The following is a 26691-nucleotide window of genomic DNA, read 5'->3' on the forward strand; positions in this document are numbered from 1 at the left end:
GATGAAGAAGCTCCACGAGTGTATGCAACGTGTTGTGATCGAACCTCGTTATCTTTACTTCACCAGTAAAATATCAATCAGAAAACATATACAACGCCCTGGTAGAATTATCGCTTATCGCTACTTCAGAGACACCTAAGAGGGAAGCAACGCTGCCTCTGACGCCCCCAAATCGCACAATATCGTTTTTCTTATTTCGTTTTTTTTTCTTATCTTCAGGTTGATGGAACCACATATCCGTAGGTTCAATGACGTACGCTGAACTGCGCGCGGAGCTCGACGCAAATCAGGCGAGGTGTCATAGTGACACCTCGAAGGACATAAGGAAGCTCAGGCAAATATTACGATGTGTGTTGAGCAACAGCCCTTGAGCCGCCGCTGCATTTCTTGTTGAAACTTTTTTGTACTTTTCTGTCTTAGTGGCCTTCTGCATACTGAAATTTCTGTGTTTTCCTACCTAATCAAACCAAAGTGCAAACTGAGGAGTCTCAATAATGCGGTGCTGACTGCTTCAGATCACTCGCACGTAAAAAAAGAAATAAAAGCGAAAAGCCATGATCGTACTCTACATCACGCTTCGGCAGGTAAATTGCTGTTCGTGTTATGTGGAAGACATATTTCTTCAGCTGTTTGTAATCGAATTAGCTAACTTCTCCGGGTGTCAAAAACAGCACTATACGCTCTTTTTTCCTTTTGCTGACTTTACTTTTCGTTATCATTCATTCAAGCGTCAATGTAAAAAGTACCTTATTTACCGGAGACCCCAACAGCTAGTTTTAGTGCAAAGGGATAGCGTGGTGGTTATGCGCACTGCGCGAAGCTCTCTTTTGCTGGAACATATCGCTGTAGAAGATACGCAGCTAGAGACAAGGGACGACAGACTTCACGCAAGAACTGCTTACTAACCGAATTTAATGCAACAGAAAACGAGTAAAACCCAAAGAGAAGTGACAAGAAAAGTTTTCTTCTTAGTCATTACCTTCCTGTTCGGTGGTCAATTGACTTGTCGCCACAAGAGATTAGCTACCTGTACGACAGGCGCTGTTAGACCACCGAAGAGGAAGATAGTGACTAACAAGGCAGTTTTTCCTATCACTTCCGCTTGTGTTTTCCTTGTTTTCTGTTGCATGAAATTATGTCAGTTGTTACTATAAGTATGCAGTTGTTGGTTTGTCGTCCCTTGGCTCTGGCTGCGTATCTTCTGTAGATCGCTTTATGTTTTACGCGTGCACAGAACCAACAACGCTATCAGTTACATACGCAAAGGCGATAGCGTACGATGCACTAAAACTATCTGATAGTGAGCTTTAGTGCATCGTACGGTACCTCCTTTGCGCACGTAAAGGATAGCGTTGCTGGTTCTGCGCATGAGGAAAACAGAGCTTCGCGCATTAGAGAGCTGCGCAGGACCACCACACTATCCCTTACGTATGCAAAGGCAATAGCGTACGATGCACTAAAACGCGTGTTATCGTGTGTTTTAGTACACCGGAAGAATTCTCGCAAAACCTCGCTAATAGCGAGTTTTAGTACATCGGAATAACTATACGAAAAGGATACGATAAATAAATTCTCATATCCAAGCTTAGCAGTGTGATGCCACCCGCTTCAAAGAAACAGGGCGATTGGCTTATCATGCAATATGCTCGGAAGTTCCAGCCGCTCTTTGTACAGAGCTTAAAATAAACCTTTACATGGTATGATCACGATGCTGATAAACAGACCGCAGGCGTTGTACAGCAGGTGCTCACATAGCTTCCATTGCTTGATACCCGTGTGCTTTAACTGTGGTTCGATCAATCTGAAGATAAAAAGAGAAGATATTATGCGCTTTGGGTGTCTCAGAGGCAGCGTTGCTTCCCTCTTACATCTCTCTGAAGCACCGATAAGCGATAAATGTACGAGGGCGTTGTATGTTTTCTCATTGATATTTTACTGGTGAACCAAAGGTGACACGGTTCTATCGCAACACGTTGTATACGCTCTTGGAGTTTCTTGATCACACACAGCAGGGTGCTGTAAAAGCCCGTGATGTCACCTCTATGTAGATAAATGTTTCGACGAATTGCTAGAACTGTTTGGAATTGCTTGAACAGTGTGCTGCACTACGATGACCTCATACTCAACAAAGTGAATTGTGCTTCACTTTTACGGATTCTGATCCGGTGCTGGACAGCTGGTCTTCCGCTTGTGCCAATTCTGCTTCCGCATACTATGTCTGAAAAGCTTTGCTTCTTCCGTTTCTTTTCTTTTTCGTGCAGCAGCAGAATGTTTGGCTTGTACAAAATTAGACGGGAGAATGTACAATGGATGACAAATGACAGAAATAGATGTTACCATGACACATGTTACCAACCAAACAGAGGAAAAACGATCCGAAACGCGCGTAGCCAAGTAGCGCAAACATAAAGACATTCATACGCAAATATGGCTCCTTGAAGGACTAATCATAGAGAACATTAAAGGAGGCCAGGATGAGTGTGTACGTTCGGGACTTTGAAAACAGATATTCGTTGCGGGGAGGGCGGGATTTATTGGCAGAAAAAAAAAAGAAAAAGAAAGGGGATGTTACCATCGCCCTCTGATTATCACCATCTTCTCACCTGATTTTCATTGTTCTTTTCACAGCCTATTCAGGACTTCGGGTTGTAGGAGCATTGGATCTGTTCCTTATTTCGAATCCATGCAAGCGGAATGTTGAGCACGCGAAGTATATGCGGAAGTATGCAGAGAAAATCCTAAACACATTGGGGCTCCCAAGTGAAGCTCCCTCAACAAACCGAGCGGAACAGTTTGGAACCTCAAAGGACAACACCAACAATAGATGATGACGATGAGATGGGGTGTTTCACCGCGGTGGTTTAGTACCCTAACCCATTGCACGTGGAACATTATATGAAGCTGATGAAGGAAGGATGAAAATACGAGAAAGAATGAGAGCGTCCATTCAATGGAAGACGGGAAGTCCATGACCAGGTGAAGAACCCGAGATGGATGGAGCACAGGATCTTCATGGGGACAATGAATGCAGCTAAATTGAGTGGTCTCTTGTTGATAGGGGCTACCTCATCACACAATATGTTCTTTGCGGGCAGTAGAGTGCACATTCCATAAGAATGTGCTGAGAGTTCACAACGACACCGCACGTTAAGCAGAGGCTTGTGTGCCAGCACTTGATCATGCACTTGAATTGTGGGGTGAAAGCCACATTGAGAAGGAGTCGACGCTGGAGAGACCCCAAAAGAACCTGACCATATTCACCCACAAATATGCATTTACAAGCATCACCATAACAAAAACAACACTACACGCGCTCTTTGATTTTCAATACGCGCATCCCGCGGCGGTAGGTAGATGATGCCTGCTTATTACCATGCGAAAGGAATCAACTTGTTGTTGTTGGTTGGTTAAATAACAAGGGTAGGTTGAATTCGCGCAAGCGAATTCTGCTACCCCACAACAAAAGAAACGGTACGATCGCACCACAGAAGGTGCGAGCGCACCGCAAAAGTTGCTCTAATATCAGCCTCTGTGCTTGTTTACCACCGCTCATACCACGATATTCTTTGCCTGCGCGCGCCACTGGCCTAAGACCTCCTCACAAGCTCCGTGCATCGAAGCAAGAGCCTCGTGACAGCAAGAGATTTTTTTGCTTCTTGTTTGCATGCGCAACAAATTATGCGAACTTATCTGTCTTGCAGAGTGTTTGAGATGCCGTACAGAGCATTCAATTGCTCACGCGTTTCTTGCAAAGTACATGGAGTATTTGCGCTAACTCACCAGGTAGAGGGCTTCAACCAGCGCTTCAGTGCATCTGGTGAAGCCTACTTTACAGGTCAGAAATTTGGAACCAAAATGGAACCTCGAAGACCCCAATATTCGTTAACGAAACTTGCACCATATGTTTCGCTATGACACAGAGAACGTCCCACTAGAGAACGAATGCAAAGCGGTAACAAAGGAACGTGCTACACGCGCTTTTCTATTCCTAACACAAGGCTTCTATGGGAGTAGTATCAGGTGAAGCCTGCTTTACGTTTTGTCCCGAATTGCTGGGCATGGGCAAGGTCCACCTAGGAACCAACACAACATATGGAGCCTCTAAGTGCCTACTGGGCAGAGTCAATAACTAATTCACGAAAACCATGCTGGCACACAATTTTTCCTTGAGGTACTTGTTGAATCAAGGAACACTTCCACAGTGTGGTGTTCTTGCAGGTGGCCCTTTCCTCTCCGACTAGAGAGCAATTGAAACCACTTGCGGTACGACTCTCCACGTGTAAGTGTGACTCAAGCATGGTGTATATGCGGCATTTGGACTCCAAATCACCAGCACCGCTATGATTACCCATAGCTACACAGGCAGACACGACTGTGAAAGCCCTCCAAGAGCGTGGCTGTCAGACAGAACCTTGAGAACAACCGGTTGAGAGAAATGTTGTGGTCAGCCCCAAGCACATGACAGCACCCATTCCAGTCCCTACCCTGATTCAAACTGAGGACGAGGACACATGTAGGAAGAGAGTAGTAGCGAGTGAGTTTTCTTGTTTGTAATAATTAGCGTCATGTGCACACTTTTAAAATGAGAAAGTACTCATATGCCGTTCAATCTACATGAAACATAATTCAGCATGCAAGTGCATAATTACATAACATAGTGTTCACCATTCACGTCCCTGTCACTCGGTAGTGAGCATGATGCCTTCCCGCCATGTACACCACAGCAAGAAAGGAAGTTCTTGGTGTTTTAGAGCTGCTTGCTTGAGCTCTTTCTAACATGCCCACAGTGCTTTTCCACCTGCTCCAACAAAATCACCACGCAAGGCGCCATGATATCAGTAAAGAGCCACTGCCGTCATGGGCATGTGCCAAGCTGGGACAGTCAGCCTATGGTAAATGGGAGGCCGACTGGAAACCTCCTCCTCTCGGGTGCCATGTTCTTCTCCGGGGTTAATGTTGCTCCCACTTTGCGAATGCTCAAGCATATCAATGCCCAAACATTCAGCATGACAACATTCTACAAATACCAGAGCAGCTTTCTTGTTCCAGCTGCTGAGAATGCTGCTGAGTAGGCAATTGAGGCGTATTCATAATTCAAATGATAGTGATATAAACAGGAGGAATCGGGTTTCACCCGAAAAAGTCTCGCCATGATGATAAAGTAAGTGAAAAATATGTTTGTGCCAGGTGTGGTGTGCAGAGCAAAAGGAGCTCCTCGACCAATTGAAAGGCCAGGCTGTTGACGTGTCAGGGGATGGAAGGTGGGATTCACCAGGTTTTTCCGCAAAGTACTGACATACAGTATTCATGTTGATCAAATCAACAAAATTATTCACTCTGTGCAAGTTCAGCTTGCAGAGGTAAGTTCACAGACAGCCTTTCCAACTCATAACAGTATCTTGCACGTGTTATGAGTGGACAGTTCAGCATATTAAAATAAGTGCCACTTTTAGTAAAAGAGATTGAATAAATGTGATTGTTTGCTGTACACATTGTGTAGAACGAGAAGGTCAATGCGAGTGTCCAAATGGAGAAGGAGGGACTCATCAGAAGCCTTAGATTCTTGAAGGAGCATGGTTAGTACCAGTAGCTCATGCTTTCCTACTTTTCACATAATGTCATTGTGTTTGTTCAGAATTTATTCCATCATTGTGCTCATAACAATTTGTTCGATGACAGGCATAACACTGAACTCTGTTACTACCGATCGTCACTCGGCTATAAGAAAGCACATGGAGACACATCAGCCAGACACAAAGCACTTTTTCGACATCTGGCACATATCAAAAAGTAGGTTGAAATGTGAACGGCTTCACAGTATTCACCACACTGTATAATATTAGGTGTGAAGAAAAAACTAACTGCTATCAGTAAAGGCGCTAGCTGTCGCAGTTTACATGGCTGGATTCAAGGAACATCAAACCACTTATATTGGTGCGCAAAGGCTGGACGAGGAAATTCCCAAACCACTGTCGACGCATGGCTCAGTATACATAATCATGTGATCAACATTAACAACGGGCATACTGGATCATATTTGCGTTGACTCCATGGCCCAATTCCAAATGGAGACTGGCTTGAACCTGGTGAGGGGCCCAAAAATTCTACCACTCTCATATTAGTCTGTGAAATCATGTCAATCAATTTTGTTGAACTACACTGGGGAATGTCGAATAACACTGTTATTGTCACTCCAGATTCACTAGCTTATAAAAAGTTCAAGGAAGTGACAGGAAACAAGCGCATCTTGAAAGATGTGGCGCAGATCTCGCCAAACATCCAAACCTATGCCCTGGAGTCATTTCACAGCCTCCTTATCAGGTTTGCGCCAAAATCAGTGGCCTTCTCCCCTGAAGGCATGCTTTGCAGGTTAGCTATTGCTTATGCTATACTTCATGACAGATAAATTAAAAAAGGAAATATTCTTACAGGACGAGACTGGCAGTTCTCCATTACAATGAAAACGCTGAACGTTGCCAAGCGGAGACATCGGCTGGAGTACAACGGTCGAAAGTGAAAAGCTGTAAAGCAAAGCAAGGCAGGGCCACCAAGTTGCTTGCCCCATTCAAACTCCACCAACATTCAGTACGTACCCCCACTTTTGAGTAAATGCAGGAAAAGTTGTTAGGCACCACCTTATTCTGTCTTCTTCTTTTTCAGACTACATTGTGAAGCTGGTTGCACAAGCAGAAACTGAATGTGACTGTGCCTTAGTACTTTGCCCTACCTATCACTATCAAAGTCAGACTCGTGAAAACTGTTTTTCTTGCATGAAAATCTCCTGTGCCTGTTGTGTTGCATTGAAAAAGGGGATATGTCATGATCCTGGATTTTGTTCAACTTCTACCATGTCATACACCATACAATGATGCTAGCAGGATATGCATGAAGAGTAGAGACATACACACATGTTACACATTTTGCATGTACGCTATTCGAAGGAAGTGAACTGTACCGCTTTTTGCAAACTGGGAACGAGTGTGCTAACTGTCCATTATTCGTGCGACACGTGATTTTTGGCCTTCGAGAACCACAACAGAAGTGTTATGCAATTGTGGCACATTATGTCTGCACACAAGGATAAAATGCATTGTCGTTTATGCTGTATATGTATATTTGTATACATGCTCACTCCACGTACGTATAGCACATAGACGGGGTATGAATGTAAAGCAAAGGATGTCATGTCAGAAAAAAGAATAAACACATGAAAAGAGGGAGGTGCAAATTAATTTATTGTGCTGTGATTTTCTTGGGGAAACGAAACCCCCTATATGCTCTTGAAGGGAAACGCCTCCTGATTGTGTTTATTGCACATGATGGCAGAGGCTTTCCGTTATATTTCCCCAAATATCCCCACACCCACAGTACAAACTGGCGGTATGCAGTAAAACGGTATTGTCTGAAACGAGGCGAGGTGTAAATATTAGTGACAGAGAAGAACCTTGAATGCAGAAATGGACTAGAAAGAGAAAGAACTCTGTAAAGTTGATTGATAATGCTAAATCTCGCAAAACAAACGACGGAGATTTTGCAGCACGAAATAATTAAACAGCTTGACAAGGAAGGAAACATGCACGCTTGCGTGTTCCAATACAGAGTGGCTGTGGCACAAGTGGCTGTGCAGAGTCTAACGCACGTAATTTCGCGGCGTCCCTATATACTCACTCATTTCTTGCTCTACCAGTCTTTACTCCACGTTGTCGCAGATCTCTGTTTTCAAGGCGCAGAACCACTTCGTTTATACAGGCGGAGGAAAACTCATCATGCTCCGTGATACCCCCCCCCCCCCCCCCATTTCACCCCGTTTTCTTCAATCATCTCTTCTACGGCAGCGTAATCGTGACAGCATACCGATTCCATTGATGTTGGCATGCCAATGCGGTGCCCGCATCGACATCTATAATGGTTTTAGGAAGTAACTATTCTGAGCCTGGAACACAAATAGACGAACACAAGCATCAAGGTGCCAAATAACATGATAGAATGAAATGACAATCGGCGAAGACGCAAGACAGCGGCAAGTACCGAAACCTCACGGCTAAGTCACCCGTCAAGTATGACAACCCATTATAACCTGATGGTATGTGGTGATTGCGACATAATTCGATAAGCTCTAAGACGAGACAATGCCTTGCACAATACACTATGCGATGTAGTAACTTCCACTTACCAATTTGTGTTTCCGACCCGATCAACGTGGTCCGGGCTCGTTTCGGCGACATTCTCAGTTGACGCGGTTTCCAATGTTGATGCCAGCGTCCCTGGGCGTTCTGGTGTCATGCCGTATAATGAACTAATTGCCGAAGTGCGCATAATAATCTCACGCTCAACATCGCTCAATTCGGTCAGGGACGCCATGCCGCTGGATCCGAAACCTGCACTACATGGTCCGGCACAACAGCCGGACCACCGGTCACTCCGCGCTACAGCTGATCCTGAGCTGATTGGCTCAGCAATCCGAAACGTCATTGCTCTCTGCTGCCATATGATACGCTGGCGAGCCTCCACGTAACCGCATGACGTAAGAGGCGAAGGAGAGACGCGCGCGGGTTGCTCCTCTTTGATAGCATTGTTTCTAGGTGCGCTGTTGAGTTGAACCAAGGGCGTATTTGGGTAGTGTGAGGTGCATTCTTTCATGGAGTCACACTACTGGAAAATATTTGGCGACCTGTTTAGTGCCCCTTTAAAGCCGTGATGTCATGACTGAACTTCATTGCGTCAGAACATCATGCTCTTTCTCCTGGGCGGGATGTGTATAATAGGCCGTGCAGTGTAATGAAATAGTTTGCTTTATTTCAAAGTATTTAGATATTAGCAAACACGTGTACTTAAAGGACCAATCAGGTGACATTTAACGTCGCTCCAAATCCCTCCTCATCTGTCAAGCTGGCCACCAGGAGTCACCATGAAAAATATTTTCGCTCTGCGGTGCGTTATAGCTGCGCAATCGAACTTACAAAAAAAGAAAAAAAGAAAAACAGTCGGAGGAAGCAGCCACGGACGGCCGACACGATTCTCGCGTGACGTGGAGAAGGCTCCGTACCTTGTTTCTTTGTTTGTTCTTCGCAGCTCACGCGCCGCTTATACATGTTTGAGTTGTACCACACTACGTCACTGGTCACGTGAGGGAAGTAGTATACGTCACGACGTCCTCTCGTTCTGCAATGCGCTCTTTTCGCCCTGAGCAGGCAGACCTCCCTCCTCTTCCTTATAACATCGCACCACCACCACCCACCACTCTTTTCGCGAGGAGAAGGATTTGTCAAACGCGCGGAATAGAGCCCTCGCGCTCGCTCTGTCACCTGCGCTTATCGTTCGATCGCAGGAACTCATTTTATTCGTTGGAGAACACTCCGCACCGAAAAACAAAAATATAAAAACAAAAATGGGGGGGGGGGTCACCTCAATGCACCTTCAATGCAGATCCATTACGAACCACGATGAATCTTCAACCCAGAACGAATTAAACACTTTCACGTTCATACCCACGTTCAGCGCGTTGAAATCATTAAGGGAGCGTAATCTCATTCCAGACAATGTTGCATTACTGGCCGGGTAGATTCGTTGAAGCTGACAGCACAGACACAGATACGCAGACAGACGCAGATAAATGACCCAACGCAGAGCAATGCATTGCGTTAAGAAATTACATTTACTGTCAGTGCCCACATCTGGTTCCCTTTGAGCCTTAGCGCCGTCCAGTCTAATCTTGTAGCTGTACTCTGTATCTGTACCGCACACGGTACGTGTTTTCAGCGTCGCCCGCATGTTCAACAAGCCGTTTGAGCCGAAGCTTACAGGAGGTCGCAGCTCCCTACAACATGCCGGCGACAGGGTGAAGCCCAGCAGGTGAAACTACCAACAACAGGTGAGCGCTAGCAAGGATACGAATGGGAGAAAAAGTAATAATAAAAAATTCTAGGCTATTATAGAATCCCAGCGCTCTCTAACATCGCGTTAGAAGTGCCCGTTGCTGAGACCAACTATGTTTTTCGCGTTTGGCTTCGTTGATTTCGACTTTATTTCTGTACGTACTGAATGCTCCATTTTGCATGCCCTAATTTGATGGTACAGCAAAGAAAAGAATGAAGAAAACCTTAAAATGGCATCGAAGGACCGTTAGCAGTGCACAAAAGCGGCAAACTACATTGATTTTTTTTTTTTTTTCAGGTTTACATAATTCATTAACATTCCACTGATTTATTCCACTGTTACCGCAGGAGGCTTCTTGATCGACACATGACTATACACGTAACATTACTAATTTTTCTGATTCCGGAATTTGACTTCCCCACAGGACAGGACAGGATCAACGAAGACAGATATATAAGGAACAAAAACCCAGAGACGCGGGACGAAGAGACAGAGACGAGGTTATCAGACACAGTAAAAATTTAATCGCATCAAGCAACCCTAAAAACCCAAAAACTCCGAATAAAACTCCCGTTCGGGTGTTTTGAGGGTTTTAGGGTTGCTTGTTGCGATTCGAGTTTTTCAGTTTGTGAGAACTTTGTCCTGTTTGTCTCTTCGTCCCGCGTCTCTGGGTTTTTGTTCCTTATACGTTATGCAACAGTTAGTCTGCGCCTTCTCCCTTGAAGACAGATATCCCACTCCGTTGCTGTCCCGGTGAAAACTTGATGTTATAACCCGCCTATGCTTCATCGCCTGGCTGCACACATACTAAGAAAGTATCGCCATACATACGCATATCACGTAATACGGGACCCACGGGTAATGTAGCAATGTCCTATGTGCACCATATGCCTGCGCAACACGAAGGGAGAGTAGCCGGCACGTCGGTTCCACGAAAAGGATAACTGATCCTTGGAGGAGCAGTACGTGAGAACGAAGTATAGAGAGAACAAGCAATTAAGTTACACGGGTCGACAGCCCACCTACGATAAGTGCCCCATGCCCAAGAGGAAGTTCCTCTACATCTCCAAATTTACTTGTCCCCAGGATGACGTCCCAACCGGCATGTAGCTTCGTCTGCTTCATCATTAGACGACATAGTAATCTAAGCAACTGTTTATCACCGAGATCACATTATAGATGTAGCGTAACGTTTACTCTTCTTTTCGGAAGCATAAGAGATACACTCCGCAGCAGGAGCGTAACTTAAAGGAAGTAAATACTATCACTCTGTCGGGCAGAAAGTTATTAGTCATTATTGGTTTCAGCTTTTTTCTTTTAATATTATCAAGAGTTCCGCCTTGCATGCTCTGTACTTGACGCTGTCCTGAGTCTACCCACACGCAAACATATAACCGCTTGAACTGACAAAGAGGACGACTCGTGACAACGCACATGCATGAGCGTCCCAAGTTACGAGATGGAATGCGCTCGTGTCGTCCACTAACAAGTAATATATGCGGGGTGGGTTTAAGTGTGAAGCACAGCGGTGTTGGCACTCCTCGAGAGTATACGATGGGATGCTGCACTTCGGTGCGATAGCAATGTGGCAATGTTTTAGAACTTGTCTCAGTTGTTGACTCAGGAATAGAAATAGGTAAGATAGGGTTAACTTTTTTTTTTACTCCGTGTTAGCCCCGCGAAGCAACTGTGGCTATGAGCGGCGTACAGATGTGGACAGATGGAGATAGGACAGCAGGAAGGAGTGGGGGACAGTGGGGTTAGAATGTGTCCTGGGCCGACTTCAGGGGGAACTGTGCCGACATTCGTCTGGAAAGTCTTCGGAAAATGCAGGGAAAACCTCGGACAGCACAGCCGGTCGTAGGATTCGAACCCACCGCCTCCCAGTCTTCAGCACGACCTTGGCTACCACTAACGAGCGGGACGCTTTAACCCCCTCGGCCATGCCGCTGGCATAGGGTTAACAGGCGGGCTAAATGGTTAGGGGAAGTCTAGGAAGATGAGTACACAATCTTCTGTGGCTCATCTCATAGAGTCAACAATACAACAAGTCACTATTTCAGAAGAACGCAGGTAGTCAACATTGTATCATTGCTACCACGGCAACGAGTGAACCATCCCAAGTCAACCAGTCTGAGGAGGTGACCCTGTTGGGGCTCCAAGGCTGCATAAAGAGCTCAGAACCACGGCCTACTACAGTAGCAGCAGGTCATGCTCAGAGCGTATATGTTAGAGCAGATACTTTTCAAAAACTGTCTGTAGTCTAGTGTCAAAGCTTAGGCTACTTTTACATGGATACAATGGCAACAGGGAAGCGCCATAACTTTCGCTCACTTCGGAAGGAACAGAGTATGTCGTCCTGGAAAATTTCGCTTTAAAAGAGATAATGCGGGTGCGTTTTTAGTTTTGTTTTCTACTGAAACAAACACTTTTTCTGCTATTAACAGATAAATTCCGTGCAATAAAATGCACATTCCTAAAGAAATTTTCGAAAGCGCAGGAAGAAAGGGAATCTGATAGGAGTAAGTTAGGGAAATCAGAGAATAGTATATCCGGCAAAAGAAGCGCAAAAAGCAGTAACAGTTCCAGTCTCTGTATCTCTATTTCATGTGTAACGGGAATCTTGGCAGAGCGAAGTGAGTCTTGGAACAGCGAGACTGATCAGGGTAAGGACGAACAGAAAAGAGTGAAAAGAGAGTGGCAGTCATAGTTATCCTGTCTTTACTCATTTTTTACTTATGCACTTTTCTTTATTTTTTCCCCTTGAAGTGCAATGGTCACAAGTAGACAGGGTGAACTACTTTCACGGGATAATGAGGGGAAAACTTCGCAGCAGATCCAACGCCTTCGCCACTCACAAAACATGTGACAAAATCGAAAGATGCATGACCCTCCGTTTAGGATCAGTCGGGGCTGATCCTTTCCTTGAATTTAGTCACTTGAAAAAGTGTTCGATGCGAACTATAAATTGAGCACGGCAACACAACTCAAGCAATGTCGCCATCTCTCATGCCCTTTGATTGAGGCCCGAAGTAACCACTTACTCTTATGAGAACACATTTTCCAGTCTTTGCGGCTAATGCCGTTGCAGTAGCTCATAGATGCTCAACGTATCGAGAAATCGCACGCAGTGTTCAACTAATATCTCCTAGACACCGAGATATGAAAACTAGAGACAACTCCGATGGCGGATGGCCATTAAACCAGGCCAGTGCCCACAAGTGGGGGTGCATAGTCAATGTCACATGTATTGAGGTGCCTCCCTTCCCCGAGCAACTCCCGAATTGATCCACAATGATCATACAACAGGTGAATTCAACAACCGCATCCTTGCGTCACACTGCCGTTCTCGAATGCACTGGAAACTGAACGCCCATGTTCTGCAAAACATGCAACACGAACTTTGAACTCGGCATAACATCCCACGTGCCCCTCAGACTCAGAAAATACGCCTCACTTTTCTGAAAATCCCGAAGTGGGTATCAGATAAATATTCCTAGAAAAGCATTTAATGAAGCTGACAAACAGGACCCCTCCAACTCGCTGTGAGCCGCACCGAGCAAAAATTTGCCGATAAAGAAGAGGTAGACAGGTTCCTATGACGTCATGTTCCCTTTCACTCCCGGAAACGCCAGCGACGGTGCAAACTTACCACCCTAAGAACTGGGTCATAACGGAATGTATAATGTAAAACCCCGAGACTATAGAACACGAAGGGACAGACACAACACGAAGTCATGAACTTCACCAGCTGGCTTGCTTCTTAGCCATCTTTTCATTGGTAAGCGGAATGTTTAGCTATAGTCGGCACTATGGTCGTGCGTGAGAGATAGCTGAAAAGTGTGAGAGATAACAGAAAAGCGCGAGAGCTAGGAACCGTCCTACAACACTATCCACGGCAGCACACATGTGTATTGTGCCATGGGAAACAGCATGACCAACGCGTGCGTTGTATTATGGGAGGGCTTGCAAGCCCATGACCCGTCTCCCACCTAGGTGCGCTCTGAATTGTATCGCCTGAAAAAAAACAAAAAAACAAAAACAGGACGCATGCACGTGAACAAACGGCGTTTTTGACATTTTATGGATATTTGACGCCTGTATGGCAAAAGCAGGCTGCACTTAGGGGATATAATCTTGGTAGCAGATTGTAGTGCTCTCCTTTCTGCACACGGTGATGACTTTCTCGATAGTAACGTAAACTGCAGAGCACTGCAAGCGATTCTCTGCGTTGATCACTGTTGTCAGGATGCTGTGTTCTTTTAGGAGGTCTTTCAAGGAACGTTCCAAAGGACGATTTTTGTGAACCCACTATCAGGTTTCTACCGGTGCCTTCTACTGTACACGTGCCTCTGGCCATATTTAAGTTAGTAGGCTTGCATTTTATGTGGAAGGCACGCATCAAGTTTCATCACGGTGGGATACGTACGCCATTGTTACTGGGACATTTTCCGCGGCTGGCATTTTACGTAGCACATCGTTGCCATCGCGGCTTCTCCCTGACCTGTTTTTTTTTTTAAAGGTACTGTAAAGCAGTAGACAAGCATGATATGCCGGTGATGTGACTAGAGACTTTGTTGTTCCTAAATACCATATACGGAACCATGCGACCGACAACGCGCTATAAATATTTTTAATTTGCCATGAAAAATGCGGCGTAGTGGAGCGGTGCGACGCCTGGTGTCAAACAACCCTCTGTACAGCGGGCAGCACTGAAAATTGGTATTACACACTATTACATCGGAACTTCGTTATTTTAGTAACCATAATATTAGTTTCCCTGTTCACCTATGCATTCTGAAACCCCTGTTAACAGTGTTTGTTGCGAAGTAACCCAGCGCCGGCCGCTGTTCGATGGAGGCTCTCCCTGCTTCTCTGCTGCGCCTGCGCGCTCCTTCTGATCGCGGCCTCTTTCGAACGAACAAACCCTCTCTGTGAACCTCTGTGAACAAGCAAGTCCCGACGCTGTCTGGCTTCTTGAACGTCTGACACATTTTTTTCAACGGCATTACAGTTCGCTTATCCGCTTATCCTCAGATGTGGATAGTTGTGTGGATTGCAGGGGCGGATTTTGTGGTGGATTGTTATGTCGGGCCCAGTGTTTTACGCATGCAATGTGGTTGCCGCCGTATGTGGCAGGAGTACGGATTCATTTCGAATACCTAGTACAGTGTTGCCCGTAATCTTTAATTGCAATTTTCTAATTAATTGCACCGTCGATTGGAATGAAACTTGCGCAGTTTTTGTCCTGGTGGCTTGGACTATCGAATAGCCACACTAAATGACATTTGATCGGTGTTGCTTTACAGTACGTTTAAGGAGTAGCAAGCCGGCACTTGCCTGGCTGACATCTCCTTTTGTGTGAATAAACATATACCCCCCCCCCCCCTCCTTTTCTCGATGACATATCTTCTATGTCGTTTCTTTTTCTTTTTTCGAGTACTTAAGCAACCAAAGCATATTTGTCCTTCTATTCACAGTCACTGTTAGATAATGATAATTTGTGGCTTTACGTCGTCACGCAAATATGATCATGAGCGACGCCACAGTGGTCTGGGGATTAATTTTGCCCACCTGAGGGTTCTTTAACGCGCACCGAATCTCAGAACACCGTGTGCTCAACGTCGGACCTCCGTGTTTAACAGAAGACGGCGTGTCTAGGCAACTTGTACCCTGCCATCAAGTTGCTGGCATCCTCGGCCGGGTGCGCACCCACAACGTTGGGATTAGGAGGTTGACACGTTACCAACTGATACACCGAGGCCGGTCAGTTAGTGTTAGGTTGGGTTAGGATAGGTACAACACATATTTTCTTCATAAAATGTCGGCGATGATATCCTAACTACCTCCCCTGAACTATGATGGAATCACTCTTTGTTTTTTGCGCACTGAGATTTTCACACGTGAACTCTCCTACACTGTTGCCTCTGGTGACAAGTTTTGTAATGATGTTCTCATCTATTCCATTTCAAAGTGTATAGATTTGTGTACTTTCCCTTTCTTCTTTTCTGAATAACGCGTCCTGGAGTAGCCAGTCTCGGGACTAACATCTCCATTTTTTTTCTTTTACAAATCAAACAAATCAAATCAAAGATGGAATCACCCAAGTACAGGCTGACAGGAGTAGTTGAAGTATCTCAGTTATACTCTTGTATATTTTCTTTTTTTTTTAAATTCCGTATTAGCGCCGCGAAGCAATTGTGACTATGAGCGGCGTACAGACGTGGACAGATGGAGTGAGGACAGCAGGAAGGTGCGGGAGACGGTGGTGGTTTAGTATGCGTCCTGGGCAGACTTCAAGGGGAACTGTGCCGACATTCGTCAGGAAAGTCTGACGGAAAACCTAGGAAAACCTCTGACAGCACAGCCGGTGGTAGGATTCGAACCCACCACCTCCCAGACTTCAGGACGACCTTGGCTACCACCAACGAGCGCATGCTTTTAGCCATTCGACCATGCCGCTGGTAATTACTCCTGTATGAGAAATTCGTACAGATGTCGGCATGAATGCTTAACGCTACATGCATACAGGGTGTTCAAAATTAAGCTTTCACTAGCACTTTATAAATAGGCGAATAAAAGAAAACTGGTGCTACTTTTTCTGTTCCTTGAGTAAGAAACAGGTGCTACATAATTAGCAGCACCTGTTTCTTACACAAGTAGTGTAAAGTTATCATCCGGTTTCCTGTCATCGCTGTGTTTGCGTAGCGCTCGTGAAAGCTTAATTTTGAACACCCTGTATATCAGTTGAGCACAATAGAGAAATTACATTGTCGCAACAGGGGACATAAATTGGGGGGAAGGGGGAGTTGACAAACGACCTAAAACGTACACAAACCAATAGCACGAGATGAACCACCTGGCAGACCGAGAGTGCGGTTCGCATTTCAAGTCTGGATACTGAACATGAAAGAACTGATGTTCTGAGGCTGGAACAACATAGAAGGGACAAATACACACAAAGCCTCAATTTGCCTAAGAAAGTGGAAGTTCAGTGACTTTCATCTTTCATCTTCACTGGATAATGAGTTACGCGTGTTAATAATGCGCGAGGGAATCTCCCTACGATCTCACAAGTTGGAAGTCGTTTGAATTACTTCTGCCAAATAAACCTCGGAGCTTAGATTGCAAAATCTGGAGCTACGTTTCCACTTCAGCAATCAGTGGATGATATATTTAGACAAGTTCTTCCTTTCCTTTGCGGGCTGTCATCACCATTGAAGGGTTTCGCCAGGGAACAGATGGTAGATCGATTTATTCACTCATTTCATTTCTTTATTTAGGCTGGAAGTGTCATATGGTATATTAGGGCAAAGAGCTGCTCAACTTCTTAAAAAGAAAAAAAAATTGAAAGAATATACGGAAAATGTCTTACATTGGTTACTATAACGGTGACAATAGGCTAAAAATTACTTATTTGTCGTTGGCTGTTTTTGAAGACGCGTGCGCAGAAATCGCCATGAGCCCTTTTTCTTCTTCTGTTTTTGTTAGCTGAGTGCTTTGCGTCTCCCCATTTTTTGTTTTCCCACAGCTGCAGCTTCTAAAGCCACATGCTATCAAACAGCCCGCAATTTAGCATCATTTCAACAACGGACTCATTCATCTACATTTCTTATCAGTCGGATGAAAAGCTATACAAAACGATTAGAGGCATCAAAGTGACGTCGATCGTTTGGGAAAATACGTTTGCTATTACAACATATTGTTTGTTTATGCCGAAACACCGAGATATATTTAGATGCATCCTGGGCATCATTGTCAATAAGCACCTTAGTTATCAATCGCTTGTCAAATACTTTCATCTTACAAATGTCATCTATCTTTGCGCACACTGGTTCCATTAAGCGTCTAAGAATGGAACGACAGGCCCCTCTCTGGACGGTTACACGTCCGTCTTGTGCAAGAGACCTACGTCTGTGGAGCGGTCCGCCTGCTCATTCAATGGGCCGAAACCCTCGAGAGAACTAGCCTGTGGCTTGCTTCGTACACGTTGTGGTAAGCCATTAGCATATCCGATACCACGGGAACGGAAGATATCCGTATGCCTCTTGCAGCGCGGAGCCGGCAAACACTGTCCATGCATTGAGGGTACGATCGATTATCGGAGAAAGAAATTAATAGCATATAAGATTCTGCAGTTGGAGGTTTGGTGCGAAAGGCGTCTTCCCTGCACAACGTCCTCGGATGGTGATGCCGATGCATACTTCTTGTTTCCCGAAGCGCATCCGTGCACACCGCTGCAGAATTTCTCTTCCATCAGAGTATAAAAATTGTCTCGGAGGAAGGTAGAGCAAACTTGGTTTCTTCGTTCGCGAAGATCCGGAAGGTTAACAAATATGGGAGGGACCGGCAGAGACCACGGGGTCTCGCGCCGCGGCGGGAAACGAACAAGAGCTGTTCCAACGCTCCTGATGCCACGAAATATATCTCTTTAGGACGTTGCGTTAATTAATCGGATGACACTGTTGTTTTTTTCTGTTCAGTTGCGTTATCGTTTGCGACAGGTCGATTCTCGAAGCTGCCGTCACTGTGGTGACTTCGAAAATCTATAACACATCCTTCTTCATTGGCCGCACTACCAATCTTTCAGGACTCACAGTGCCTTTAATACCCAAGCTGTCGCAGGGGGGGGGGGGGGATTTATTGGCAGAAAAATAAAAGAAAGGGGAAAAGGCAGGGGCAGTCTTCAATGATGATTGAAAGCAATGGCCATTGAGCTCGCGCGAAGCGGCACCAAGCGTGTAACGTGTCAACCTGTAAGGCAGCACAGGGGCCCTATTCTCGTCAAAGTAATCGACCTCAATTACTTTGTGTCTCACCTGTCGTTGGACGTTACGTGACGAAGGCGTGACCACCAAAGCGTGACGACCAATGACAGGTGAGACACAAAATAATAGGGCCCCTAGGACGAGAACAGGGCGAGGGCGAGAATATAGGGCCTCTGGATGCAATGCTGTTTGAGAGGTTGCCGTATTACGCGCTTGGTGGAGCTACACGCGAGCTCAATGGCCATTGCTTTCAATCATCATTGAAGACTGCCCGTGTGACAGCCTGGGTATACAGGGCGTTTCAGTTAAATCCCCGGGCTCTAATAATTCACGAACCGGTGCACCAGTCGAAGAACTTTCTTTTTACAAGCATCTGTCCGATACCGCCTACAAGCTGCACCCCGTGTGAATAAGTGGGAGGCGTTCATAATTTAAATAATAATTCAAATGATTTTCGTGAAAAAACATAACTTCTAAAGCAGGGCGCCGTCGGGCAGTAAAATGGGTACTACCCCTTTTGGGACCTTGAGTGGACACCTTTTAGAGAAAAATCTGCCACCAAAGCGGGTCATTTGTTGCAGTAATTAATTGGTTTCGGTTTACATATCTTGGCGCGGCTGGGAACGGCGAAGCGCAAAAGGACGTAATTCATTGATGTAATCCATTGGTGTAAGGACGTAATTCATTGGTGGATAAGAGAGGGAATGACAGGCGAGACACAAAGTAATTACTTTGACGAGAATAGGTCCCCTGGATTGAATGCTCTTTGAGAAGTTGCCGCATTACACGCTTGGTGGCGCTACGCGCGAGCTCAATGGCCATTGCTTTCAATCATCATTGAAGACTGCCCGTGTGACAGCCTGGTTATACAGGGGGATTTAACTGAAACACCCTGTATATCAGCTAGACTCTCGCCCTCTCACTGTGACGAAATTGATCGGTCCATGCTGAAATCAGCCTGACCAACGCCATGCCCTATAGAAGTAGTACTACTCACCTTTCTGGACGGTGTCGGCTTCAATCCTCACTGTGAAGCTCATCATTGTACATTTTCACTGAATTACCACTGGGGTAGAGTATTACCGTTTGCGATGAAACACCCCACTTATCATCAAAAAGGTGCTGTTGTTGTTGTTGCTCTCCTTGCGCAACCTTCCATAACCATTCCTCTTCCTTTCTCCTATGGGGCATGATAAAAGTTGTGGCGCACCGCAAACACATCTCGAGCGAGATTTAACGCTCTCGCGTGAACTCAAATGCCAGGAAGTGAAAGGCCCACTGAATTGGGGATAAATGTCCCTCCATTACTCACTAAGAGTTTTGGAAGCGCCGTACTGCCTGTGCGCTATATGACCATACTTCTTTTTAATTATATTTTGTTGCTGGGAATGTTTCGACGTTCTATAAAAAAAAAAGAGAAAAAGAAACGGAAGGCCCCCCCACAATTGCTTTTATGAACTGTTTGAGAAGTAAAGATGTTGACTCAATGATAAATGATGTTTTGTCAGGTCGTCACGCCTCGCTACTGTTTTCCGTGCTACTGTAGAGTATTATTTGTGCTTTGCGGCATGGCGAAGTGAATTTTCTTGTACTTCAAGGGTCTACTCAACCATTTCTTAGATATTTCGTTGATGCTGCGATATACTGAAAAGTTAAAAGGATGCTCCGGTAGAAGATGCAGTCTTGACGATGGAGGTGGGTGGATGTGCTTTGGAGTTCGCACCGTAGAAAGAAGCGTCACTATTTCTTCTGTATACGGTAAGGCTGTCATGAACAATATGCGTACTTTGCTAGCGTTAGCTAGAATTTGTTCTCGCGTCCGTAGCTTGCCTGAGGGGTTCGTCTACCATAGAGGGCATTTTCCCAATTACAACAATTGGTATTTGCGAGGTTAAACCACTCGCAGGCATTATAAAGCCAAACCGGACGAGCATTTTCCAAACTCCGAATGCGAGAATAAAGGAAATAAGTGTGTACAGTTCATGATTTCTTTCCCAAACTTCGGGTTGTTTATGGGCACCTTATGAAAAGTAAATTATTATTATTATTATCAAATTACTGAAAGCCGGACGAAAATCAAAGACAGACGCTCTCAGGAAGTAATGGTCGCAGTTTGTTTCAGCGCACATTCGATCTCAGGGCGAGCGCAGTTAATTGCGCCTAACTAGACGCGAAACCCTATCCCAATCGGCATAAATTGCCGCCAAAATTCTCTCACGTCATCTTATTACTCGAAGCAAAGTGTAACTTGTTTTGAAAAAAAAAAAAAAAGAAGACGAAGAAGAAAGAGAACGGGCCGAACCGCACACACAAAGAACGGACGACTATAAAAGTGAAGTATCGCACGCCCGCTAATTCTCTCCAGGAAAGTTCGAGAGTGATTACGCAAATTTCTTCCGCACAAGCTCATTAGACTGTCAGAAATTTTTTCCCTGCGTATAGATGACTTTAATTAGTGCGAATGAAACGAAGGATGCCACCGTGCACTGGCGTATAGAAACGCCGCATAAAATATAATGCGGCATTATAGTGGAAGTGGAGGAAATTAAAACTGACAAACGCGCTTGTGCTAAAAAGGCATTAAAGGGACCATGAAGAGATAAGAAAATGGAGTTCTCGGTGGATAATGGTTCTCAAAGATGAATTTTATCTCAAATATATGCGATTTTTTCCATATTGCATTCAACGCAGGCGCAGTTCGCACGCGAAAAAAGCGGCGAGCCCCCGCCCGACACACCCCTACAAGCGGCCAGACGACACACGCATCATTTGCTCACTCTAAGGTGACTCCAAGCAAGCTTGCCAGTGGGGAAGGTTATCTGCTTCTGACGTCACATCTAGTTCCACCGTCGCGTCGGCAGCGGTCGGGTCGCAGCAGTCGCCCTGTTTAGCTGGGGTTTTTAGTTAATACCGCCGTTATTCTAGCCAGTACCTGGTTCATACCCCGTATGGTCGTTGCACTAGCGACCAGGGGTACATTACATAAGCTTACTGAGGTTTTGAGGATATCTTCATAGTCCCTTTAAAGTGCCACTACGGACTAAATTTCGTGCCCTCAGAATCCTACCAAAGCTATGTTATTGAAATTTTCTTGTCTCACTTTACATTCCTGCAAAATATTTCGGCTTTACGTGACGCGAAAGCTAGAGAAATTATTATTATTATTATTATTATTTTGAGAACTGTGACGTCATGTTAGGCTCCGACGGAGCGCCCGGTTGTCATCAGGCAACGTTGTTGCCCTTCGCGTCTTCCGAGGTGCTCACCTTTGCACTCCGTTAGCGGAGCCCCACGTGACATATCATCCGACCGCTCCGACCTTCCAGAAAACACGAAGGAGGGAGAAGACATCTCTCCCATTTTCTCCTATTTCGATCAGTCTTACATAACTTTTCCGCCACGTGACCCTCCCCGGACGTCGGTGTCGTTGCCAGGAGACGAGTGCCCTCTCCAGAATATGAGATCATTGCAATTTGTGGGCTTATGATTACGTCACTCGCTCGTCGCGTCATCGAAACTTCTGGAGGATCAGCAGATCTTCAAAAATTGACAGAAATGCACAGCGTTCGTAAGCAGAATTGAAATTTCGCGTATAGAATCCTTGAGGCACCTTCTTTTCATGGACTAAACAAAAATAAACGCCGTTTTCCGAGTCCGGAGTGGCACTTTAACGACAGGGCGCTGCACGAACAATCACGGCCTTGTCTCCTTTTCACTTCTGATACCGTATTAGCACCACAAAGCAAATGTGTCTGTGAGCGGTACGGAAACATGCGCACATAGATGGAGGGCAGCAGGTAGATGTAGGAGTCCCGTCGGTATATGCGTGTTGGTATGAGACGACTCCAAGGACATCATGGGACGACTTCAGAGCAAACTTGTTTAGGGCTATCACTCCGCGATATCAGTCGCTTTATGGGTCAGGCCTTAGTGCCGAGCAAACGACAAGTGCTACCGATAGTATCGAGAGAGGAGAGTCGGTAGAGCGGGGGGGGGGGGGGGAGATCACGATCCTCCTGGGCTACACTTGGCACTCTTCGACACTTCACTCTTTCTTCGTCACTTTTGAACCACGCGTTTTGCGTTGCTGACTATCTCTAGTTTGGTTCTACCCATCCACGAGAACCGCGTGGAAAACAATTTGACTTGAAAGCTAACGCGTCATACGGTTCGACGTGGTGACCACGGACAGAAGCCACAAGAACAAGTTGACATATGCTACGTGAAATAGCTTGCAACCATCTCCATAGCGTTCCCTGTGCTAAACGACAAGGCTGAGGCTGTCGTTCCCGGTAACGACACCCTCGTTTACGGACGCTACCGTTAGGGTCACTTCTCACTTTGCGACGCCCGACGTGACGTCGTGAACGGGCGGCGGAAGTAGAGGCGCATTTCCGCCGCCCCGTCAGAGCGCACCATTTTCATGTTCCCACCGCAGTGGCATTCCGCCGTCCAAAGCAGACGAAAAATCAGGAGGCGTGGCCTTTCTATGATACTTTATTGGTCGCCAGTATATCGTTCTCGGCAGCTCTCGACGACGTCGTGAAAAAAGTTGGGTATGGCTTTTTTTTTTTTTTTTTTGCTCGACGTCTCTGCTCTCCCAACGCCGGAAATGCGCGTCTATTTCCGCCGCCCACTCACGACGTCGCGTTGGGCGTCGCTAAGTGGGAGCTCGCCCTGAGGTTACGTTGCGCCACATGCGCTCCTCCCCGACGTCCGCGATGCCGACACACATGCGAATAGGGCTCAGCGTTGGTATTCAGCCTTGGCTCCTTGATTCAAACGTATCCATAATACATGCAAACATACTGAGAGTGAACTGTACTGAAACAGACCAAATAATGAATTACTTACTCGCTTCCTCTTCAATGCAAAAAGAAAAAAAAAGAGAGAGAGAAACAGTCCCTGGTCTCAGTTTCTTGGGGTATTGATGCCGAATATCAATTACCAGTACTAGGTCGATAACAAACCAATGTCAAAGCATTCATCTGCCACTGTAAACTCAATTTTTTTGTACATTGTGCTGGTCGGGATCACATACCTTTTTTTTTTCTACTTCCGCGGATAATGATAGCCATCCTTGGCATCGTGGTACCGTTCGCAGGACTGGCGTGTTCCCTAGACGCCTGCCCTCCAAAGACGCCAATATATTAGTCTTCACGCACCGTTATATCGAGAACGACCACGAAAATGGGGGCACAGGGTAAAGGGTAAACGATGCGCGCGCCACTCCTCTCCTTCATAGAGGAGAACCCTGGAAATGCCTTTGAATATCAATCCTAACCTCTTTTTTTTTTTTACGTTATGAGATAAACAGGAACAAAAGCAAACTTCCTTTTGGATGCGACATCTGCAAGTGATGAGCTTCCCGGTAGCTATTTTCATAGTTTTTATTGTTCGGTTCCTTCTTCAGATCTTTCCTCGCCAGGCCGTATGTGTCCCTGGGGGGGAGACGGTGTACAACAGTTACGAAATCGCTTCGGAGAGCGTGGCTCAACCACGTCGGTCTGAGGGGTTATTCAAAGAAATACGGGGGAATGGGATCCTGCAAGTTGTTTGTCGGGAGTCCCGCGTGAGCTTCAAGAGTACCTCCTTTCACTTCGGCATAAGCGAGCGCCTGCGCTCGTAAATTTTGCGGATATGTACACATTTTCCTCAATACATATTGGTAGTGTCTTCAAAAAAGAAACAAATAGAAAGATATAGAGAGTGGGAGAGAGAAAGAAAAACAAACAAAGAAAGAGAAACGCTTCGACCATGCCGACGCTCGATATAATTCCGTAATTTCTTTTGTTTTTCTTTCCTTTCTCATTCTTTCCTCAGCTATTTTATGGAGGACACGCGTAAGAAGTGGCCTTCAATAAGGCCACCGAACAAGAAATGGTATTCCAACTGTTCAAAGACGGTTAAATACTTCTCGCCGAAAAGACTTCTCTATTTATCGTGTTATTTTTCTGTACGGTACGTCGGGCCGTTATACCATTATTTGGGAGAAGGACCAATGAGGTCGCTCCCCAGGCACACAGAGAAAAAGAGAAATTGCACACACTTGACCTACTTACATGGCGTATGGAGTACCCTCACGTGAATGAATTTCACAGAAGGAACAGCCATTGTAGAATCCGGTGTAGAATAATGGCGAGTACCATTGAGAGAGCAAATTTTGCCCCACGACGGGAGTGGGTCAAGTGCCTACTCCCAGCGGTGTCGTGCGGGTTTCCGTCCCAAATGGAAAATGGGATACCATGTGCCTTCCGCAGGAGCAAAACGAGTCTGGTAAAGTGAACGGCGCTGCAATTCGAGTCCCTTTTCAGGGATGGGATTGACCACGCGGGGCACGTAGCGTAGACTACAATGTACTGCTACGACAGGACGCCATTTCGAACGACACGCCATAGGACAAGAATAGCACTAGAAATTCTACGCTAGTTCCACGATGTGCAGCTGTCCGTTTGTCCTGTGAGATGATGTTTATGCTGTTTCTAGCAAGCCTTTTGAGGTCTTCTCACCACTGAGTCCCGGCTATGGGGAAAACATTGGATGCAATTTTCTCTCTGCGTTTGATAATGCTTGCGGAGCTTTCAGTTGGAGAGAGTGCGAGGCTGACTCATTTCATCTGTGCCGCTACAGGTGGCGTTGCTAGAGGAGAGGAGGTGTGACTCATCTTCTTGTTTGACATTTTACAGACACTCATTTGAACCGTTTGAAGTACATGTTGCACACCATCTCTTTGACCTGTTCATCTGCTTGTATTCACCGTGTGTAGGCCTTCTGGGGTAGCCAGTCCGACCCTGTCGCGACTCACATCCCTCCTTTTTTTTCTTTGTCACATTACCATCACCCTTCACTCTCCCTCTGTACTGACTCTTTCAAGCGGAGCTTTTTTTTTTTAGCTCATGTGCCTGAGTCTTCCATGGGGACACTGTCCTATTGTGCAAACGTTGGCGTGCGTGAAAATGGCGACCACCCAGCTCACACCAGAACAACAAATACAAATCACAACTCATGCCACACTCAGCTCCCACCAGGACAATCATACCGGGAAACCCGTAACAAGTCACCCCATGTCTGGACAATCCATACCACGAAAACTTATACCGCGAAAGATTACTGACGATCTAGAAAGCTATGAGTTAGACAGCGATACTTTCTGACAGAGTTGTACGTAACTCGTTACATCAGGTCGAAATAAAGTAGTTGTTGTTCGTTACAAGTAACTCGTTACCCAGTAACCAGTTACGTTTTCTGGTAACGAAGTAACGACCTAGTTACTTTTCTAAAAAATTGTAACTACTAACGCATTCATTTACAAAAATCGGTAACTCGTTACTCACGTTACTCGTTCCTTTCCTTCGTTTACGGTCGGGGGGGGGGATATGTTTATTGAAAAAGGAAAGGAAGGAAAGGTTAGTCAGGCGTAGGCCGACTTGCCATTCCTTCAAGAAAAAGAAAAGAAAGAAAAGACAAAAACACACACACAAAAGGGGCCTTAGAGGCTGGTCGAGAGGCCGGTGGCACGAAGAAAGCTCAGGAGGGTAGTCTTTGCCGCCCCCTGGTTGTGCAGGGTCGGCAAGTGACGTTAGGGTAGCCTAGTTGTCGCAAGTGGCGTTGGAGGATGAGTCTTTGTGAGAGGTACCGGTTGCAGGATAATAGGTAGTGCTCAATGTCGGCTTCAACACAATAAATTGTGCAATGGACGACTTCAGAAAATCCCAGTGCTCTTTGCACACGCATTGCATTCTGGGCGCTTGCTGAGCGGGGGAACGAAGAATAATCCTTCACATTTTGCTTTCGCTGACCTCGACACGTCGTGGACAATGGACCGGTAGGGGAAAAATCGAAACAGTTTGGAGGCCACCTGTTTCGTTCGTATTAGTAAACTCCCACAGTTCAAAGCGGCACTAAGTACTCTGGGATTTTCTGAACTCGTCTATTGGGGGAGTTGGAGGGGGGGGGGGCGGGTTGTGAACGACATGGTCAATTACTATGTGGAAATTCCCGAAATTCCGTACGCTTCTAACACGGGGTGACCTGTGGTTAGCCCTGT

General features: G+C 45.8%; 1 protein-coding gene and 1 pseudogene across 2 annotated transcripts in view; one reads left to right on the forward strand and one right to left on the reverse strand.

Annotated features, from left to right (window-relative positions):
* LOC135378282 (atrial natriuretic peptide receptor 2-like) overlaps nt 1-26691 on the reverse strand; it is a 765968-nt gene that overhangs the window by 375435 nt on the left and 363842 nt on the right. The window lies entirely within an intron of this gene.
* LOC135397125 (uncharacterized) lies at nt 5522-10401 on the forward strand (annotated as a pseudogene).

This window comes from Ornithodoros turicata, chromosome 1, assembly GCF_037126465.1.
Source record: "Ornithodoros turicata isolate Travis chromosome 1, ASM3712646v1, whole genome shotgun sequence".
Lineage (NCBI taxonomy): Eukaryota > Metazoa > Arthropoda > Arachnida > Ixodida > Argasidae > Ornithodoros > Ornithodoros turicata.